Source organism: Tenrec ecaudatus, chromosome 3, assembly GCF_050624435.1.
Source record: "Tenrec ecaudatus isolate mTenEca1 chromosome 3, mTenEca1.hap1, whole genome shotgun sequence".
NCBI lineage: Eukaryota > Metazoa > Chordata > Mammalia > Afrosoricida > Tenrecidae > Tenrec > Tenrec ecaudatus.
Window position 1 is genome coordinate 103,451,038 of NC_134532.1, and position 8,237 is coordinate 103,459,274.

At 37.2% G+C, this 8,237-nt stretch overlaps 1 non-coding gene across 1 annotated transcript; it reads left to right on the forward strand.

Moving 5' to 3' along the window:
* Nucleotides 1-5,433: 5,433 nt before the first annotated feature.
* Nucleotides 5,434-5,596, forward strand: LOC142443836 (U1 spliceosomal RNA). Its single transcript, XR_012783579.1, has one exon. It is a non-coding gene; the product is annotated as a U1 spliceosomal RNA (small nuclear RNA).
* Nucleotides 5,597-8,237: the final 2,641 nt, after the last annotated feature.

The following is an 8,237-nucleotide window of genomic DNA, read 5'->3' on the forward strand; positions in this document are numbered from 1 at the left end:
CATACCTAAAACTCATCACACAGCCGATGTATCATTCCCATGAAAATGTTAGTTTAAAGTCTCCACTAGTGTATCTTCAGGAGTCATTAACTTCTTTGAATGTTCTAATTGCTTCTAATATCAGTAACATTTACATATTAGGAATGACAAGTCTTCCTGTATCCATTTTCAATGTTTCTGGCCAGCATATTAGAGGCCTTTTGAGCGAGGTACTGTACCCCTTCTATCGTGACCCTTCATTCAGTTCTCAGATTCCTTTGAATGGTAGGTGAGGTCTCTGAGCCACTCTTCTCAACACAGTGTCTCTGGCCCACACTGTGGCTAGGGACTCAGACTGCAGCAGTTTTCATTTCACCAGTCTCTTGCTTCTGACTGTAAGTCAAGGCTCTGGGGAAGTCAGCTATAAATTACAAAACTGCAAATTTTACAGGAGTGTAAAGACTTATTTCTCTCCTGCAGATTAGCTGGTGGTTTTAAACCGCTGACCGAGTGGTTGGAAGCTTGAGGTGTAACTGCTATGCAAACAGGATTCCCTCAAATCTCTGAAAGACACAAAACAAAACAAAATGTGAGCCAGTAGTTTTATTTTTAGAAAAATTATTACTCAAATATGAGAAAAAATAAGAGTATTTCCAGTCAAAAATAAAGGAATTTGTAAAAACAAAAATTGGCATTACAACAAGTACGTACTTGAGTACTCAGAACACATGCTGAACAATAAGAAGACAAACCTGAGGTAACATACAATAAAACCCACCAAGAAATGAACACACTCCAACAGAATTTAGAGAAGCACAGAAATATATGAAGAACAAAGAAATAATAACATTAGAAAAGCTATTAAAATTACAGTAGCAAACCCAAATACAGCAATAAGGGCACTGAATGGTAGGAACATTCTCTACAATAGACCATATGTTAGGACAGAAAGCCTTAATGAATTTTAAAATAGCAAAAATTTAAAATCCATTTTTGCTGACCAGAATGGCACAACATTAAAAACCAACAGCAGGAAGAGCTGAGAGCATAAAACAAATATATGGAAAATGAACAACTCACTGCTTAAACACTTCTGAGTAACTGATGAAAATTTTAAAATTCTTTGACACAAATGAGATTGCCAACACAATAAACCTAATCCCTTGACTCAGAGCAAAAGCAATACTCAAAGTAAAATTTTTAACAAAAATACACAGAAAAACAAGAAGATGAATTGGGGGGGAAAACAGCAAGACAAGATGACTTTTTGAATGTATTTACAGAATTTAAAACCGCTAACAAAATTATCCACCACTTTTCTGTCACCTTGTCCTAGTGAAATGGCATGTAGTAATGCTAGATGTTACGTCATCGGTATTTCCCATGCCAGCATGGTGACCCAAAGACACGTTTTCAGTGGTGCTCCCATACTGAGAACAGTCAGTGAACAAGGACTCAGTGCCCACTCTGGAGGAATTAGTTATTGCTGAAATCCTTCAGGATAGCTTGGGAACTTTGTCAGAAAGTATAGGCCTAATAAATTGGAGCAGAACATTGTTGGAGAGTGTGCCCAAGCAAGTGTCCCCTGGTTTGGAAGGAACTTGAAATATGACTGAGGAGGAACTGCTTTCTCAAAGAAAAGTTGACCACGGTGACAAAGTAGAGTAAAGCCGGTGATCTTCATTTGCTGATAGAGCACAGCTCAAGGTAAGAGGCAGAAGCTACAAAAATCTAGTAACAATTAAAACTTGGACTATGTTAAGTATTAATCAAGGAAGATCAAAAGGCATCCGAAATAAAATCAAAGTCATAGAGATTGCTATCCTGCTTTCCTAGGCATTAATGTGCTAAAATGAACAGGTATGGACCATCTTCCATCAGAAAATCATATGACTGACTATGTAGACAATGACACAATCAAGAGGAATGGCATTCATTGCATTTATTGTCAAAAAAGACATTTCAAAATCAGCTTGAAGTACAATGATGTCTGTGATAGGACGTCCATATTTGTACACATTCCAAAGAAAGGTGACCCAACAGATTGCTCCAAGTCCAGAACATTATCACGGATGTAGCTAATGCTAGCAAAAACGTGCTGTGGATCACCAAACAACGGCTGGAGCCGTGCGCTGACAGGGAACGGGCACAAGTTCAGGCGGAATTTAGAAGAGGAGGAGGGAAAGAATCTCAGTGCTGATGGCAGTTAGATCTTGGCTGAAGGCAGAGAACGCAAGAGAGATATTTACATAAGTTTTATTGACTACTAAAGGGAGTTGACTATGTGGACCATAATGAGGCAAGGATAATGTTGAGAAAAATGAGAATTCCAGAACACCTCATTGCTCTAATGTGGAACTTTAGCATCCAGCAAGAGGCATTTGTGCAAAGCAGTTGTGTAAGAAGCAGAACTAGGGAATATAGAACTAGGGAATAATATATGGTTTAAAGTTAGGAAAGGTGTGCGTCAGCCTTCTGTCTTATCATTATACTGATTCAGTCTGTATGCTGAGCAAATTGTCAGAGAAGCTAGATGATGTGAAGAAGACTATAGCAGGAGTATTGGGAAAAGGCTTATTAACAACCTGCAATACGCAGATGACACAACCTGGCTTGCTGAAAGTGAGGAGGAATTGATGCACTTGCTGATGAAGATCACGCAAGAATTACAGCCTTCAGTATGGATTGCAACTCCATGTGGAGAAGTCTAAAACCCTCACAACTGGACCAATAAGTAACATCGTCAGACCCAAATCCTCACAACGGAATCAACAGGTAACATCATCATGAATGGAGAAAAAGTTGAAGTTGTTGAGGATTTTGTCTTACTTCGTTTCACACTCAATGCTCATGGAAGTAGCAGTCAAGAGATCACAAGAGCAGTTGCATTCGGTAAATCTATGATAGAATACCCTTTTAGAGTATTGAAACTCAAGGATGTTACTTTGAGGAATAAGATATCCCTGACCCAAGCCATGGTAATTTCCATGACCTCATATGCATGTGAAATTGGGACACTGAATAAGAAATACCATAGAAAAGCCAATGCATTTGAATTGCGGTACTGGAGCATAATAATCATAGATTGCTAAAGGAACAAACAAATCTGTCCTGGAAAAAGTACAGCCAGAGTGCTCCTCAGGGGCAAGGATAGCAGGACTTTGCCTTACATACTTTGTTCATTTTTTGAAGAGGGACCAGTCCCTGGTGAAGGATATCATGTCCGATAAAGTGGAAGGTAAGAGAAAAAGAGGAACACCCTTAACGAGATGGATTGACCCAGTGGCTGTAACAAAGGGCTGGAGAAAGGGCAATATTTTGAGGCTGGTACAAGCACATGGGTATAGGGTCAATATGGGTCAGAACCTGCTTGATGACACCTACAACAATCGCCCTATTTAAAAATAACCATTGATGGAGTTCATTGTAGGTTATTTGGAGGATTGTTGTTTATAGATGACATCAAGCATGCCTAATTTACGGTCACTTTCTTTGTAACAATATAATATTACCTCCACCACCATCATTACTTTTTGTGTGTTTGAGTTCTTTTATTGCGCCTCTTCTGCCAACCCCTCTCATAGGAGGAGTGTCTTGCTTTCCTTAGCTCTCTACTTTACCCAAAAAGATGTTATACACTGAAATATCCTAGTCAAAAATGCTTTGGTTGAGAGAATTTGAATTGGGTACATTCAATAAAATAATATGCTTATTATATTTTATTTGTATTGAATGCTCTAAAAAGTTCAGAAGAATGATGGAACATATAAATAAACATTTGTGAAAATACTTTTAATAATATAAAGGTACCACATTAATAATTGATAGGAAGAAAGACAGAATAATTTATTGAAATTATAACAACAACAATAATAATTGGAGTAAAATGTCAGTAGTGTTTGCCCATAACCAGTTATTTTGAAAGCATTTTACATATATCAACTAATTCCAGGAAATCATTAGGAGATTGATAGTATTGTCATTTACAATATTTTTATATTTTGTGAAAACTAAGTCATGCATTTAAGTAATTTGATGCATATGTTTGCTACATGAACAATTAATGCCTAGGAATGGTGTATGAGAATCAAAATAATATTTTAGCATGCAATTTCTTTATGTATCTAATCACCAAACTACTACTCAGTATTCAGTATTTTTTGTTAAAAATTATTCCACTGATATTCAGGATTCAAGTAGACAGCAAATGCTTTGAGAATGATAATGGCAACAAATGTACAAATGTGCTTGACACAATGGATGTATGTATGGATTGTGATAAGAATTGTATGAGCCACCAATAAAATTTAGAAAAATAGAGAATAAAAGAGATTCTTTTACTAAAAAATAATATTCAACTGTTTGCAAACATTTTTATTTCATGGTAAAAACTTGATTTATTCCCCTCTGACAGTTAAACGTTTTGTTTTTTATACTTAATTAATGTGGCTTTACATATCAATTTTCTAAACCTTCAATACTACAGTCCAGGGTTTTTTTCTTTTTAAATGATAATCACCTAGTAGATTAAAATTTTGTCCTCAATTTTCTTTTTGAACTTAGGAAATGTTTGGTTTCTACTGTGTCTCCTGAATGACATCATAATAATCAGTAATAGCATTAAAGATCGAAACTTTAAGTACACCTTTCAGTAAACAAAAACAAAAAGAATAAAACAAAACTAAAAATAGCACTTGATTTACGGGATGATGATTATATAATATTTCCTTATCACCACAGTGCATTTGCATTTTCCTGTGCTGATAAGCAAAGTAGTCCAACTTGCTTATTTCCCTTTAAAACATGAACTACAGTTCTGTGATCACCAGATAGTGATGCCTGTGTTACCCAAAGCAGTCACGTAAACTGCATGCAGGAGCAGATCATGTCAGTGCTTCTGAGTTTGAACAAACACCAAATTATTGTTCTCTTACAATATTTTCCTATTCCTAAAGGCATTTCCCACATGTCATTCCTCGCTTTTAATGCTCTGATGCACTGTGATTTTTGTTTTGCTTTGTATTTCCAGCTGCGACTCAGTTTTTGGCTGTGACAGCTGGATTATAAGTGGCATTTGAAATTAATTAAATCAGCAATGAATTATAAATAGATGCATGCCATTAGGAAAGCAAGACTTTAGAAAAATCCAAACTTGTTGAAAGCAATCCAGAGGAAAGACAGAATGATACCATAGTAAAAGAGAGGGACCTAGCCATTGGAAACCATTCGAATTTAAATCAGTTAATAGAGGATTATTTCAGAGGAAGAATTCAACAGCAGTCTTTCGCTCATAGACAATGCTAGTTTGGGCTATTTTAATCCATCGGGTTCATCTATCCAAAATGCTAAACAAATAACATTAGTATGATTCCTGAATTTTTGTTTTTATCTGTGTTTAGCCTTATTTTTAATATAATTTATGAAAATATGTGAACAAATATTTCTGTTTTTTGTTTTCTTACCTGGTAGGGGAGATACCATGATCACGTAGGTGGTTTTCCCAGGGCGAGGCTCACCCATTGCACTCCGGATGTGCTGACCCTGCGATTTCCACAAATGTGGGACACTCAACCGCATAGTCTGTGGTAGTAGGGGACTGCGTTCATGCTCTCCCTCTTAATATATATATATGTTTTCATTATTCCTAAAGGTCATATGTCAAAAAGAAAATCCTGAGTTAACATTCATAATTCATAATTAAATATAATTTTATTGCAAACAGGAAACAAATAAGTGTTCAAGTGTTTTTAACTCACATCAAAACTTTGCTATATAAATGCAATTTTTATTTTGTTTCAAATTACATTTATCTCAGATATGTTTTCTTTTATCATATATGTTAGAATACACTGATGCAGCACAGAAAATACTTACTAATCTATTCCAAGAAAAATTTAAGACAGTTACTGGGTTACTAGGCCAGGTTGAATAGAGAAACAAATACAGAGACACTCATGTCTATATTGGAGAACTTTATATCAAGGAGTTATTATATATCAAGAAAACATCCCAGCGCAGTCCAACTCATATCCATAATAATAGTCCATTAATAATAGTCCATTAATAGTCCATTAATTCCTCTTCAGACTAACACAGCCACATGCAATGATGCAGAATGCAGGAATATCACAGGCCAGCGAGTTCAAAGCCTTGTGGATCCAATGGTGGAACAACCATGGTTAGCCAGCAGGAAGGTGAAGGGAGAGAGAGAGAGGAAAAGGTTCTCAGAACCCTACTTTGAAAGGCCACAGCCACGAGAAAGCACCATAGGGCTGTGACCTGATTGACTGTGTATTCCACCCCTACACTATTATATATCTTCAAGTTGACATGAAGCTTTTTCACTACCACAGTTACGTAGCCGATTGTCTGAAACAGATCCATATTTGTGTCTCTTCCAAAGAAATGGGACCATATAGAAACAGGAATTTATTGAATAATAGTGTTAATATCACATCAAAAACATTTTGCTAAAGATAATTCAAAATTTGTTAGCAGTACATGATATGGAACTGACCAGAATGTCAGGCCAGATTCAGAACAGGATGTAGTATGAGGGATATCATTGCTGACATCAGAGTGTATGAAGAAAAATGTTTACCTATATATTATGGACTTGGTGAATACATTCCCTGGTGTGGGTTACAACAAACTCTACAAACATTTTCAAGAATGGGAGTTCAAAACACTTTGTTGTGATCATGCCCAAACTGTACATGGATCAGGATCTTAATCCTTGTACAAGAGACTATTTCATGATTTAGAATAAGGAAAAGTGTGCATCAGGGGTTATCCTTTGATTACAATTATTCAAACTTTATGGAGATCAAATAATTGGAGAATCTGGACTACTGAAAGAGCATCCTCTTAGGCTGGGAAGAAGACTCATTAACAACATATGATATGCTGAGAATACAGCCTTGCTTGCTGGAAGCCAAGAGAATTTGGTGCTTGGTGAGAAGACGGAAGGCTTCGGTAAGAATCGCAACTCAGTGTAAAGAAAACCAAAACCCTCACACCTGCACTGAGATGATAAACGGATCAGAAATTGATGTTTTCAAAGATTTCATTTTGCTTCAATCCATAGTCAAAGCTCTTGGAAGCAGCAGTCATGAAATCAAAGAAAATATTGCATTGGACTTATCTGCTCCATAAGAACTCCTTGAAGTGGTGCAGAGCCAGGCTATCACGTTGAGGACTAAGACACACCTGACCAAAACAATGGCATTTCCAACTCTTTTATGCTTATAAAATTTTGATATTGAAAAGAATCACCTTAGAATAATGAGTACATTGATTATGGTGTATGTAAAGAATATTAAAAGATGATCACTCAAACCTGTCTTGGAAGAGGTCCAGCCAGAATGCTTAGAGGCAAGGACTTTGTCAGAAGAGACCAGTCCCTGGAAAAGCACATCATGCTTGGGAAAGAAAAGGGTCAGAAAAAAAGTGAAAGAGACTTAAAGAGATGAATTGACTGAGTGGCTCCCCAATATGCACAGTAGCAATTCTGAGGATGACCCAGGACTACACAGTGATGCTATTCTCTGTAGGGTTGGTGTGCGATATTGCTAATTCGAGGAAGCCCAATAACTACAATGACTGAGCAACATCACTTTTAAAAAAAAACAAAACATTTTATTAGGGGCTCATACAACTCTTATCACAGTCCATACATAGACATACATCAATTGTATAAAGCACATCTGTACATTCTTTGCCCTAATCATTTTCTTTTTTTTTCTCTTCTTTTCTTTTTTTACATTTTATTAGGGGCTCATACAACTCTTACCACAATCCATACATATACATACATCAATTGTATAAAGCACATCCGCACATTCCCTGCCCCAATCATTCTCAAAGCATTTGCTCTCCACTTAAGCCCTTTGCATCAGGTCCTCTTTTTTCCCCTCCCTCCCCCCTCCCCCCTTCCTCATGTGCCCTTGGTAATTTATACATTGTTATTTTGTCATATCATTCCCTATCCGGAGTCTCCCTTCCCCCCCTTCTCTGCCGTCCCTCTCCCAGGGAGGAGGTCACATGTGGATCCTTGTAATCAGTTTCCCCTTTCCAACCCACTCACCCTCCACTCTCCCAGCATCGCCCCTCACACCCTTGGTCCTGAAGGTATCATCCACCCTGGATTCCCTGTGCCTCCAGCCCTCATATGTACCAGTGTACAACCTCTGCCCTATCCAGCCCTGCAAGGTAGAATTCTGATCATGGTAGTTGGGGGGAGGAAGCATCCAGGATCT